This window comes from Mytilus galloprovincialis, chromosome 4 (genome assembly GCF_965363235.1).
Source record: "Mytilus galloprovincialis chromosome 4, xbMytGall1.hap1.1, whole genome shotgun sequence".
Classification (NCBI taxonomy): domain Eukaryota; kingdom Metazoa; phylum Mollusca; class Bivalvia; order Mytilida; family Mytilidae; genus Mytilus; species Mytilus galloprovincialis.
Genome location: NC_134841.1, coordinates 52,681,657 through 52,696,209, shown reverse-complemented (window position 1 = coordinate 52,696,209; position 14,553 = coordinate 52,681,657).

The window sequence follows — 14,553 nt, the reverse complement described above, 5'->3', positions numbered from 1 at the left end:
ACATATATACCTGGTATGGCCAATTCCTGGGCCGCACAACCTAAAGGAAAAAAATAGGGGCAAAAAAAGAACATGAGACACACACAAAGACCTTAACAATAACATATATACCTGGTATGGCCAAGTCCTGGGCTGCACAACCTAAAGGAAAAAAATAGGGGCAAAAAGACATGAGAAATGCACAAACACCTTAACAATAACATATATACCTGGTATGGCCAAGTCCTGGGCTGTACAACCTAAAGGAAAAAAATAGGGGCAAAAAAGGACATGAAACTTACACAAAGACCTTAACAATAACATATATACCTGGTATGGCCTAGTCCTGGGCCGCACAACCTAAAGGAAAAAAATAGGGGCAAAAAAAGGACATGAGACTTACACAAAGACCTTAACAATAACATATATACCTGGTATGGCCAAGTCCTGGGCCACACAACCTAAAGGAAAAAAAAGGGGCAAAAAAAGACATGAAACACACACAAAGACCTTAACAATAACATATATACCTGGTATGGCCAAGTCCTGGGCTGTACAACCTAAAGGAAAAAAATAGAGGCAAAAAAAGGACATGAAACTTACACAAAGACCTTAACAATAACATATATACCTGGTATGGCCAATTCCTGGGCCGCACAACCTAAAGGAAAAAAATAGGGGCAAAAAAAGAACATGAGACACACACAAAGACCTTAACAATAACATATATACCTGGTATGGCCAAGTCCTAGGCTGCACAACCTAAAGAAAAAAAAAATAGGGGCAAAAAGACATGAGAAATGCACAAAGACCTTAACAATAACATATATACCTGGTATGGCCAAGTCCTGGGCTGTACAACCTAAAGGAAAAAAATAGGGGCAAAAAAGGACATGAAACTTACACAAAGACCTTAACAATAACATATATACCTGGTATGGCCAAGTCCTGGGCCGCACAACCTAAAGGAAAAAAATAGGGGCAAAAAAAGGACATGAGACACACACAAAGACCTTAACAATAACATATATACCTGGTATGGCCAAATCCTGGGCTGCACAACCTAAAGAAAAAAAAATAGGGACAAAAAGACATGAGAAATGCACAAAGACCTTAACAATAACATATATACCTGGAATGGCCGAGTCCTGGGCCACACAACCTAAAGGAAAAAAAAAGGGGCAAAAAAAAGACATGAAACACACACAAAGACCTTAACAATAACATATATACCTGGTATGGCCAAGTCCTGGGCTGCACCACCTAAAGAAAAAAAAGGGGCAAAAAGACATGAGACATGCACAAAGACCTTAACAATAACATATATACCTGGTATGGCCAAGTCCTGGGCTGCACCACCTAAAGAAAAAAAAAGGGGACAAAAAGACATGAGACATGCACAAAGACCTTGACAATAACATATATACCTGATATGGCCAAGTCCTGGGCTGCACAACCTAAAGAAAAAAAAATAGGGGCAAAAAGACATGAGACATGCACAAAGACCTTAACAATAACATATATACCTTGTATGGTCGAGTCCTGGGCTGCACAACCTAAAGGAAAAAAATAGGGGCAAAAAAAGGACATGAGACTTACACAAAGACCTTAACAATAACATATATACCTGGTATGGCCAAGTCCTGGGCCACACAACCTATAGGAAAAAAAAGGGGGAAAAAAAGACATGAAACACCCACAAAGACCTTAACAATAACATATATACCTGGTATGGCCAAGTCCTGGGTTGTACAACCTAAAGGAAAAAAATAGGGGCAAAAAAAGGACATGAAACTTACACAAAGACCTTAACAATAACATATATACCTGGTATGGCCAAGTCATGGGCCGCACAACCTAAAGGAAAAAAATAGGGGCAAAAAAAGGACATGAGACACACACAAAGACCTTAACAATAACATATATACCTGGTATGGCTAAGTCCTGGGCTGCACAACCTAAAGAAAAAAAAATAGGGGCAAAAAGACATGAGAAATGCACAAAGACCTTAACAATAACATATATACCTGGTATGGCCGAGTCCTGGGCTGCACAACCTAAAGGAAAAAAATAGGGGCAAAAAAAGGACATGAGACTTTCACAAAGACCTTAACAATAACATATATACCTGGTATGGCCAAGTCCTGGGCTGCACATTCTAAAGAAAAAAAAAGGGGCAAAAAGACATGAGACATGCACAAAGACCTTAACAATAACATATATACTTGGTATGGCCAAGTCCTGGGCTGTACAACCTAAAGGAAAAAAATAGGGGCAAAAAAGGACATGAAACTTACACAAAGACCTTAACAATAACATATATACCTGGTATGGCCAAGTCCTGGGCCGCACAACCTAAAGGAAAAAAATAGGGGCAAAAAAAGGACATGAGACACACACAAAGACCTTAACAATAACATATATACCTGGTATGGCCAAATCCTGGGCTGCACAACCTAAAGAAAAAAAAAATAGGGACAAAAAGACATGAGAAATGCACAAAGACCTTAACAATAACATATATACCTGGAATGACCGAGTCCTGGGCCACACAACCTAAAGGAAAAAAAAAGGGGCAAAAAAAAGACATGAAACACACACAAAGACCTTAACAATAACATATATACCTGGTATGGCCAAGTCCTGGGCTGCACCACCTAAAGAAAAAAAAGGGGCAAAAAGACATGAGACATGCACAAAGACCTTAACAATAACATATATACCTGGTATGGCCAAGTCCTGGGCTGCACCACCTAAAGAAAAAAAAAGGGGACAAAAAGACATGAGACATGCACAAAGACCTTAACAATAACATATATACCTGATATGGCCAAGTCCTGGGCTGCACAACCTAAAGAAAAAAAAAATAGGGGCAAAAAGACATGAGACATGCACAAAGACCTTAACAATAACATATATACCTTGTATGGTCGAGTCCTGGGCTGCACAACCTAAAGGAAAAAAATAGGGGCAAAAAAAGGACATGAGACTTACACAAAGACCTTAACAATAACATATATACCTGGTATGGCCAAGTCCTGGGCCACACAACCTATAGGAAAAAAAAGGGGGAAAAAAAAGACATGAAACACCCACAAAGACCTTAACAATAACATATATACCTGGTATGGCCAAGTCCTGGGCTGTAGAACCTAAAGGAAAAAAATAGGGGCAAAAAAAGGACATGAAACTTACACAAAGACCTTAACAATAACATATATACCTGGTATGGCCAAGTCATGGGCCGCACAACCTAAAGGAAAAAAATAGGGGCAAAAAAAGGACATGAGACACACACAAAGACCTTAACAATAACATATATACCTGGTATGGCTAAGTCCTGGGCTGCACAACCTAAAGAAAAAAAATAGGGGCAAAAAGACATGAGAAATGCACAAAGACCTTAACAATAACATATATACCTGGTATGGCCAAGTCCTGGGCTGTACAACCTAAAGGAAAAAAATAGGGGCAAAAAAAGGACATGAGAGTTACACAAAGACCTTAACAATAACATATATACCTGGTATGGCCAAGTCCTGGGCCACACAACCTAAAGGAAAAAAAAAGGGGGCAAAAAAAAGACATGAAACACACACAAAGACCTTAACAATAGCATATATACCTGGTATGGCCAAGTCCTGGGCTGTACAACCTAAAGGAAAAAAATAGGGGCAAAAAAAGGACATGAAACTTACACAAAGACCTTAACAATAACATATATACCTGGTATGGCCAAGTCCTGGGCTGCACCACCTAAAGAAAAAAAAGGGGCAAAAAGACATGAGACATGCACAAAGACCTTAACAATAACATATATACCTGGTATGGCCAAGTCCTGGGCTGCACCACCTAAAGAAAAAAAAAGGGGACAAAAAGACATGAGACATGCACAAAGACCTTAACAATAACATATATACCTGATATGGCAAAGTCCTGGGCTGCACAACCTAAAGAAAAAAAAAATAGGGGCAAAAAGACATGAGACATGCACAAAGACCTTAACAATAACATATATACCTTGTATGGTCGAGTCCTGGGCTGCGCAACCTAAAGGAAAAAAATAGGGGCAAAAAAAGGACATGAGACTTACACAAAGACCTTAACAATAACATATATACCTGGTATGGCCAAGTCCTAGGCCACACAACCTATAGGAAAAAAAAGGGGAAAAAAAAGACATGAAACACCCACAAAGACCTTAACAATAACATATATACCTGGTATGGCCAAGTCCTGGGCTGTAGAACCTAAAGGAAAAAAATAGGGGCAAAAAAAGGACATGAAACTTACACAAAGACCTTAACAATAACATATATACCTGGTATGGCCAAGTCCTGGGCTGCACAACCTAAAGAAAAAAAAAAATAGGGGCAAAAAGACATGAGACATGCACAAAGACCTTAACAATAACATATATACCTTGTATGGTCGAGTCCTGGGCTGCACAACCTAAAGGAAAAAAATAGGGGCAAAAAAAGGACATGAGACTTACACAAAGACCTTAAGGGCATCCGATACAGTTTCTCGATATAATGTCATTTTTATAATTTTGAAATATGTTGTAGGCCTTGGCAAGTTATAAAATAAAACAAAAAATAAAACATAGGTCACCGTGCTCGTTTTCGAGAAAATTGAGGCTGAAAATTGGGGATTTGTGCAATTTTGTAAAAAAATTAGGCAATGTTATAAAATTTTTGGAGCAGATATTCTTCGTCGTAAATTATTAAGATCGGGTTCAATCTGAAGCTGTGATAAGTGGCAATAAAGAAAAAAATAAATCACTACACGAATAACTATAAAATTATTCAAGTCTTGCTTGACATTGCGGACCTGATGCTCAAAGTGGTATTTTTCTAAACCTAAAAAAATGGGAAAAAAACTGTTTCTGAAAATGTCATTTTTATCATTTTTCTGCATAAACTGCATTTTGTCATGCTTTCTCCAAATCTCAAATAAAAAATATAGGTCACCGTGCTGGATTCCATGATAATCTCGATTTATCCTAAAAAAATGCGTCACCCCTTTGTAACCTCAACGTTAGCGCTAAAGTGCACGACGTCGCTGGCAGACAATTTCGACGTTATCGCTTCAAACTACCGGCGACATTTTTCAGATGTATAAATATTGCTTGTAAAGTACTATCTATAAATGGTAAAATTGTTTTCGGAAGTAAAACAATGTGAATAACAAATACCTCTCTGTGTTTGTGGTCTAAGTGAGAAACATCTCAAGAAAAGTTATTACGGACTGTTGATAATTTTTACGGCTTTCAAAAGTTAAAGACTCGGCGATTTAGAACATGACATACAGGTACATTTACTGTACAAACTCGTATATTATTTCATACTGTATGATGACCTCTAGATGTTGTTCTTTGTTTTGTTTTGTTTGGTTGGCTGCTGTTTCATTACACATACTCCTTAATATCCTTTAATTTACGTTTTTATCACTGAGAAAATCCGTTTTTGTTGAAACGAATTTTAAAAAAGTTAGCGTCGATTGGACAGTAATCAAATTTGACGCGCATTGCAATTTGAATTAGAATTTACGCTAGGACGTAAAACATTTCGAATGCAAATTAAACTAATTTTGAATGCAAATTAAACTAATTCGAATTACGTGTGAACTCAGCATTCTCCTGCAAACGGAACTTCTTTTTTTTTTGTACATAAATTGCAGCACATAAATTATGCCGTTACTTTTCTCGTTTGAGTTGTTTTACCTTGTCATTTCGGGACCTTTTATAGCTGACTATGCGGTATGGGCTTTGCTCATTGTTGAAGACCGTACGGTGACCTATAGTTGTTAACTTCTGTGTCATGTTTGTCTCTTGTTGAGTGTTGTCTAATTGGCAATTATACCACATCTTCTGTTTTATGTGGTCAGAAAACAGAAGCAAAATCTTACAAAGGAGAATCTTCAATTAGCTTATGGATGCTTTTGTCCAGACAGAGAAACTATAATTTTGAAATTTTTGATTTGGCTAAAAAACGATTCAATTAATAGCGAGAGGACTGGATATATTACGATTAGTTGCGATTAAAATCATTCTCTCATAGCGTAATTTTATTGGTAAATAACTATATATTTTTTTCACCACAGTGCGTACATAAAATACCGCATGTCCATTCCCCTGTCTGTCCTTCCGGACTTCTGGTTAATTAGATTTTTCAAGTGTACAATTCTTGACAACTTTCTATAAAACTGATATCGTATGGACACGTTCGAAAATCAGTGCATATCAACTATTCTTTTAAAGAGTTATGCCATTTGGAAATATTAATTATATTGAAAATTGCATTGTATTTTCTGTCATTCCGTCATTTCTCTAATATATCTATAAAAAAAATAAAGAAAAAAATATACAGCTGCGCTTTGAGCGCATGATACGCCCTTCGTCTTATGAAAAAAAACCAACATAATATATGTTTTTAAAATAACACCGGGGTTGAACGGGAAGTCATGCTAGGTATATCCTGACTCATTCATTATTCTTGCTCAATAGGAAGTTTATATATCACAACATGTTTTATATGATCCCCAAATTGAAGCTCAATAAAAATTTAAGAACTCAAAAATGAATTAAAGAATCATCACCAAAGTATACAGATCTTAAGAATAAATTAACTAAAAAGTATGTGAAGTTTTATGCAATAATTATAGATAGTTTCTGAGATACGGCGCGACATGTGAACCCCCACCCCCTTTTTGTCATAAACTCAATAACTCTAAAATCAAATTCTGAATCATTCTCAAAAGTATATACAAATTCTTCAGAATTATATAACCAAGAAGTGTGTAAAGTTTTGAGCAATAGTCATAAAACGTTTTCTAGATACAGCGCGAACTGTAAAAAAAAAACTGTTCTAGTTACAAAGTCCTGTAACTCATAAAGTTCACCAAAAATGATACAGATCGTTTGACCATCATGACTGAAAAAAAACCAACCATGTTTTGTTAGATAAACTACGTGCAACGTGGAGGAAATAGAAACTTTGTTCTTTTATAAAAGTTGTATCATTATTTGTATTAGCAACATACCATTATTTTTTTTACATAAATAAATTAAATAAATTGTTCAGAAAGGAAATTGACTTCTTCGTGTACATACATTTTCGGTATTAGTTTCAAAATATCATTGGTTTTCTGTGCTGTAATAAAAAAATCGCATCCGGACCAAATCATGGATGACGAATGATAATAAAATTTTAATTGGCATGCATGATATTAGTAACACCAAAAGGGTCAGTCGTCTTGAGATTGCTCACTATACGATATTTGTTGAAGATCTCAAAGAAACAGTAATGTGTTTTATTTCTTATTATGTTATTAGACTGTTATCCTGGTAGAATCAAATGCACTGACTAATATTAATGGCGTAGAAATGCATGCGGGAGAAACAGAAATTGGAGCATTGAAATTCCACATTACGTTTCTTGTTACGGAAAATGACACGCATTACGTCCCACAAAAAGTGACGTTTTGCGGGAATTCAAACGCTTAACGTCGCGCCAAGAGTTAACTCCCTTGAAACTGTATCGGATGCCCTTAACAATAACATATATACCTGGTATGGCCAAGTCCTGGGCCACACAACCTATAGGAAAAAAAAGGGGGAAAAAAAAGACATGAAACACCCACAAAGACCTTAACAATAACATATATACCTGGTATGGCCAAGTCCTGGGCTGTAGAACCTAAAGGAAAAAAATAGGGGCAAAAAAAGGACATGAAACTTACACAAAGACCTTAACAATAACATATATACCTGGTATGGCCAAGTCATGGGCCGCACAACCTAAAGGAAAAAAATAGGGGCAAAAAAAGGACATGAGACACACACAAAGACCTTAACAATAACATATATACCTGGTATGGCTAAGTCCTGGGCTGCACAACCTAAAGAAAAAAAATAGGGGCAAAAAGACATGAGAAATGCACAAAGACCTTAACAATAACATATATACCTGGTATGGCCAAGTCCTGGGCTGTACAACCTAAAGGAAAAAAATAGGGGCAAAAAAAGGACATGAGAGTTACACAAAGACCTTAACAATAACATATATACCTGGTATGGCCAAGTCCTGGGCCACACAACATAAAGGAAAAAAAAAGGGGGCAAAAAAAAGACATGAAACACACACAAAGACCTTAACAATAGCATATATACCTGGTATGGCCAAGTCCTGGGCTGTACAACCTAAAGGAAAAAAATAGGGGCAAAAAAAGGACATGAAACTTACACAAAGACCTTAACAATAACATATATACCTGGTATGGCCAAGTCCTGGGCCGCAGAGCCTTAAGGAAAAAAAAAGGGGCAAAAAGAGAACATGAGACACACACAAAGACCTTAACAATAACATATATACCTGGTATGGCCAAGTCCTGGGCTGCACAACCTAAAGAAAAAAAAAGGGGCAAAAAGACATGAGACATGCACAAAGACCTTAACAATAACATATATACCTGGTATGGCCAAGTCCTAACATATAAACAATAACATATATACCTGGTATGGCCAAGTCCTGGGCTGCACAACATAAAGAAAAAAAAAGGGGCAAAAAGACATGAGACATGCACAAAGACCTTAACAATAACATATATACCTGGTATGGCCAAGTCCTGGGCTGCACAACCTAAAGAAAAAAAATAGGGGCAAAAAGACATGAGACATGCACAAAGACCTTAACAATAACATATATACCTTGTATGGCCGAGTCCCGGGCTACACAACCTAAAGAGAAAAAAATTGGGGCAAAAAGACATGAGACATGCACAAAGACCTTAACAATAACATATATACCTGGTATGGCCAAGTCCTGGGCTGCACAACCTAAAGCAAAAAAATAGGGGCAAAAAAAGGACATGAGACTTACACAAAGACCTAAACAATAACATATATACCTGGTATGGCCAAGTCCTGAGCCACACAACCTAAAGGGGAAAAAAAGGAGCAAAAAAAAAGACATGAAATACACACAAAGACCTTAATAATAACATATATACCTGGTATGGCCAAGTCCTGGGCTGTACAACCTAAAGGAAAAAAAAGGACATGAAACTTACACAAAGACCTTAACAATAACATATATACCTGGTATGGCCAATTCCTTGGCCGCACAACCTAAAGGAAAAAAATAGGGGCAAAAAAAGGACATGAGACACACACAAAGACCTTAACAATAACATATATACCTGGTATGGCCAAGTCCTGGGCTGCACAACCTAAAGGAAAAAAATAGGGGCAAAAAAAGAACATGAGACACACACAAAGACCTTAACAATAACATATATACCTGGTATGGCCAAGTCCTGGGCTGTACAACCTAAAGGAAAAAAATAGGGGCAAAAAAAGGACATGAAACTTACACAAAGACCTTAACAATAACATATATACCTGGTATGGCCAATTCCTGGGCCGCACAACCTAAAGGAAAAAATAGGGGCAAAAAAAGGACATGAGACACACACAAAGACCTTAACAATAACATATATACCTGGTATGGCCAAGTCCTGGGCTGCACAACCTAAAGAAAAAAAAATAGGGGCAAAAAGACATGAGAAATGCACAAAGACCTTAACAATAACATATATACCTGGTATGGCCGAGTCCTGGGCTGCACAACCTAAAGGAAAAAAATAGGGGCAAAAGAAGGACATGAGACTTACACAAAGACCTTAACAATAACATATATACCTGGTATGGCCAAGTCCTGGGCTGCACAACCTAAAGAAAAAAAAAGGGGCAAAAAGACATGAGACATGCACAAAGACCTTAACAATAACATATATACCTGGTATGGCCAAGTCCTGGGCTGCACAACCTAAAGGAAAAAAAATAGGGGCAAAAAGACATGAGACATGCACAAAGACCTTAACAATAACATATATACCTTGTATGGCCGAGTCCTGGGCTGCAAAACCTAAAGGAAAAAAATAGGGGCAAAAAAAGGACATGAGACTTACACAAAGACCTTAACAATAACATATATACCTGGTATGGCCAAGTCCTGGGCCACACAACCTAAAGGGAAAAAAAGGGGCAAAAAAAAGACATGAAACACACACAAAGACCTTAACAATAACATATATACCTGGTATGGCCAAGTCCTGGGCTGTACAACCTAAAGGGGAAAAAAAGGGGCAAAAAAAGGACATGAAACTTACACAAAGACCTTAACAATAACATATATACCTGGTATGGCCAAGTCCTGGGCTGCACAACCTAAAGGAAAAAAATAGGGGCAAAAAAAGAACATGAGACACACACAAAGACCTTAACAATAACATATATACCTGGTATGGCCAAGTCCTGGGCTGTACAACCTAAAGGAAAAAAATAGGGGCAAAAAAAGGACATGAAACTTACACAAAGACCTTAACAATAACATATATACCTGGTATGGCCAATTCCTGGGCCGCACAACCTAAAGGAAAAAATAGGGGCAAAAAAAGGACATGAGACACACACAAAGACCTTAACAATAACATATATACCTGGTATGGCCAAGTCCTGGGCTGCACAACCTAAAGAAAAAAAAATAGGGGCAAAAAGACATGAGAAATGCACAAAGACCTTAACAATAACATATATACCTGGTATGGCCGAGTCCTGGGCTGCACAACCTAAAGGAAAAAAATAGGGGCAAAAGAAGGACATGAGACTTACACAAAGACCTTAACAATAACATATATACCTGGTATGGCCAAGTCCTGGGCTGCACAACCTAAAGAAAAAAAAAGGGGCAAAAAGACATGAGACATGCACAAAGACCTTAACAATAACATATATACCTGGTATGGCCAAGTCCTGGGCTGCACAACCTAAAGGAAAAAAAATAGGGGCAAAAAGACATGAGACATGCACAAAGACCTTAACAATAACATATATACCTTGTATGGCCGAGTCCTGGGCTGCAAAACCTAAAAGAAAAAAATAGGGGCAAAAAAAGGACATGAGACTTACACAAAGACCTTAACAATAACATATATACCTGGTATGGCCAAGTCCTGGGCCACACAACCTAAAGGGAAAAAAAGGGGCAAAAAAAAGACATGAAACACACACAAAGACCTTAACAATAACATATATACCTGGTATGGCCAAGTCCTGGGCTGTACAACCTAAAGGGGAAAAAAAGGGGCAAAAAAAGGACATGAAACTTACACAAAGACCTTAACAATAACATATATACCTGGTATGGCCAAGTCCTGGGCCGCACAACCTAAAAGAAAAAAAAAAGGGGCAAAAAGAGAACATGAGACACACACAAAGACCTTAACAATAACATATATACCTGGTATGGCCAAGTCCTGGGCTGCACAACCTAAAGAAAAAAATTAGGGACAAAAAGACATGAGACATGCACAAAGACCTTAACAATAACATATATACCTGGTATGGCCAAGTCCTGGGCTGCACAACCTAAAGAAAAAAAAATCGGGGCAAAAAGACATGAGACATGCACAAAGACCTTAACAATAACATATATACCTGGTATGGCCAAGTCCTGTGCCGCACAACCTAAAGGAAAAAAAGGGGGCAAAAAGAGAACATGAGACACACAAAAAGACCTTAACAATAACATATATACCTTGTATGGCCAAGTCCTGGGCTGCACAACCTAAAGAAAAAAAAATAGGGGCAAAAATACATGAGACATGCACAAAGACCTTAACAATAACATATATACCTGGTATGGCCAAGTCCTGGGCTGTACAACCTAAAGGAAAAAAATAAGGGCAAAAAAAGGGACATGAAACTTACACAAAGACCTTAACAATAACATATATACCTTGTATGGCCGAGTCCTGGGCTGCAAAACCTAAAAGAAAAAAATAGGGGCAAAAAAAGGACATGAGACTTACACAAAGACCTTAACAATAACATATATACCTGGTATGGCCAAGTCCTGGGCCACACAACCTAAAGGGAAAAAAAGGGGCAAAAAAAAGACATGAAACACACACAAAGACCTTAACAATAACATATATACCTGGTATGGCCAAGTCCTGGGCTGTACAACCTAAAGGGGAAAAAAAGGGGCAAAAAAAGGACATGAAACTTACACAAAGACCTTAACAATAACATATATACCTGGTATGGCCAAGTCCTGGGCCGCACAACCTAAAAGAAAAAAAAAAGGGGCAAAAAGAGAACATGAGACACACACAAAGACCTTAACAATAACATATATACCTGGTATGGCCAAGTCCTGGGCTGCACAACCTAAAGAAAAAAATTAGGGACAAAAAGACATGAGACATGCACAAAGACCTTAACAATAACATATATACCTGGTATGGCCAAGTCCTGGGCTGCACAACCTAAAGAAAAAAAAATCGGGGCAAAAAGACATGAGACATGCACAAAGACCTTAACAATAACATATATACCTGGTATGGCCAAGTCCTGTGCCGCACAACCTAAAGGAAAAAAAGGGGGCAAAAAGAGAACATGAGACACACAAAAAGACCTTAACAATAACATATATACCTTGTATGGCCAAGTCCTGGGCTGCACAACCTAAAGAAAAAAAAATAGGGGCAAAAATACATGAGACATGCACAAAGACCTTAACAATAACATATATACCTGGTATGGCCAAGTCCTGGGCTGTACAACCTAAAGGAAAAAAATAAGGGCAAAAAAAGGGACATGAAACTTACACAAAGACCTTAACATTAACATATATACCTGGTATGGCCAAGTCCTGGGTCGCAAAACCTAAAGGGAAAAAAATAGAGGCAAAAAAAGGACATGAGACATACAGAAAGACCTTAACAATAACATATATACCTGGTATGGCGAAGTCCTGGGCCGTACATCCTAAAGGAAAAAAATGACGGCAAAGAGGACATGAGGCATACACAATTAAACCTTACGTCCGTCCTGGACCTGTCATCTAGAGAATGGGGGAAAAAAGGACATAAGCATAAACAACAGCCTCAGAATAACAAACCTCCAATGGCCTGTCCCGGACCTGTCACATAAAGGAAAATGGGGGAGAGAGGACAAAAGCATATAGAAATACCATACATAACATACCTCAATGGTTCTTTACATTCTCTTTGGTATAGGTACAGAGATTATCTGTCTTAGTGTTTTTCACTTCAAGCTCATCGAATACTGTTCTGTTCTGTTCATCTGTGTAAGGTCCTCTAAAATATCAGATTAGTATGAAATATTGGAAAGAATGGAACATATAACTTTATTTTATTGATGTTTCTCTAAACAATTTTATGTTTAATATGTTTAAAAAAGTCATATCAAAATTCAGGTGGTTTAATTTTAATAAGAAAGAATGAAGTTTCAACAAAAGTGCACACGCTGAAATGTCTTTTTTTCTTTACTACAAGTAACTCATAAATTTAACATAATCCAAGAAAATGAGGTTAAGGTCAGATAAACTAAACGAGAAATACATCATATACAGATACACCTTACAATCATTCAATAAACAAAACATGGTTGACCCATTGATTTTAGTTTCTAAGAAACAGTATTAACCAAAGAACCTGAACACTGACCAATGGACCATAACTAGAGGCTCTTAATCCTGTGTCGCTCACCTGGCTATATTTGCATATATACAGCAAAGGCCAAAGATGGATTCATGACAAAATTGTATTGGTGATGGTGATGTGTTTGTTGGTCTTACTTTACTGAACATTCTTACTGCTTACAATTATCTCTATTTATAATGAATTTGGTCCATTTAAAATTTGTTATAGAGGAAAATATTTAGTAAAAATTTACAAAAATTTACATTTGTTTAAAATTGACTATAAAGGGAAATAGCTCCTTAAGGGGTCAAATGATCAAAACGGTCATGTTGACTTATTTGTAGATCTTACTTTGCTGAACATTATTGCTGTTTACAGTTTATCTCTATCTATAATAATATTCAAGATATTAATAAACCAAAAACGGCAAAATTTCCATAAAATTACCAATTCAGGGGCAGCTCTTTTGACAGCTCCCAAAGTGCTAAACTTTAAACTTTTTCAGCTGGACCAAATCACTACTTTCCTTTAAAATTCTGGACCCAAATTTTTTTACAGTGTAATTTCACCCCGCCCCCCCCCCCCTACTTGCAATTTGAGGCAATTTATACATGTATGGAGAAATAAATTTAGAAGGGGTATAAAACAAATTGGCAAGTAATCCACTGTCAACACTAGGGACTATATTCGTGGACAATGAAAATCATGGGACGACAATTGTGGTCTTGGACCTAAATAAATGTAGCTTCATAAGGGGATCGAGGCAAGGCAATCCACCTCCCCACCTCTGCTTTTGAAATCTTTTTTACTTAAAAACACATATCTTAATGTATTTGAAGATGTTTTACATATAAACCAATGTGAAAAACAGAAGATAAAAAACATCATTTAGTATCACATTGAACTATTATAAAGTTACTTTAATTCTGCCTGAAAAAATTGTGAAATATTTTGTTTCAAAAGCCTTTTTTTCAAACTAAACTGTTTAAAATCTTTAACAGTTTACAAATGTAACTTGAAGCCACTCATTATATATTAAATTGTAAATACCTTTAACTCCTC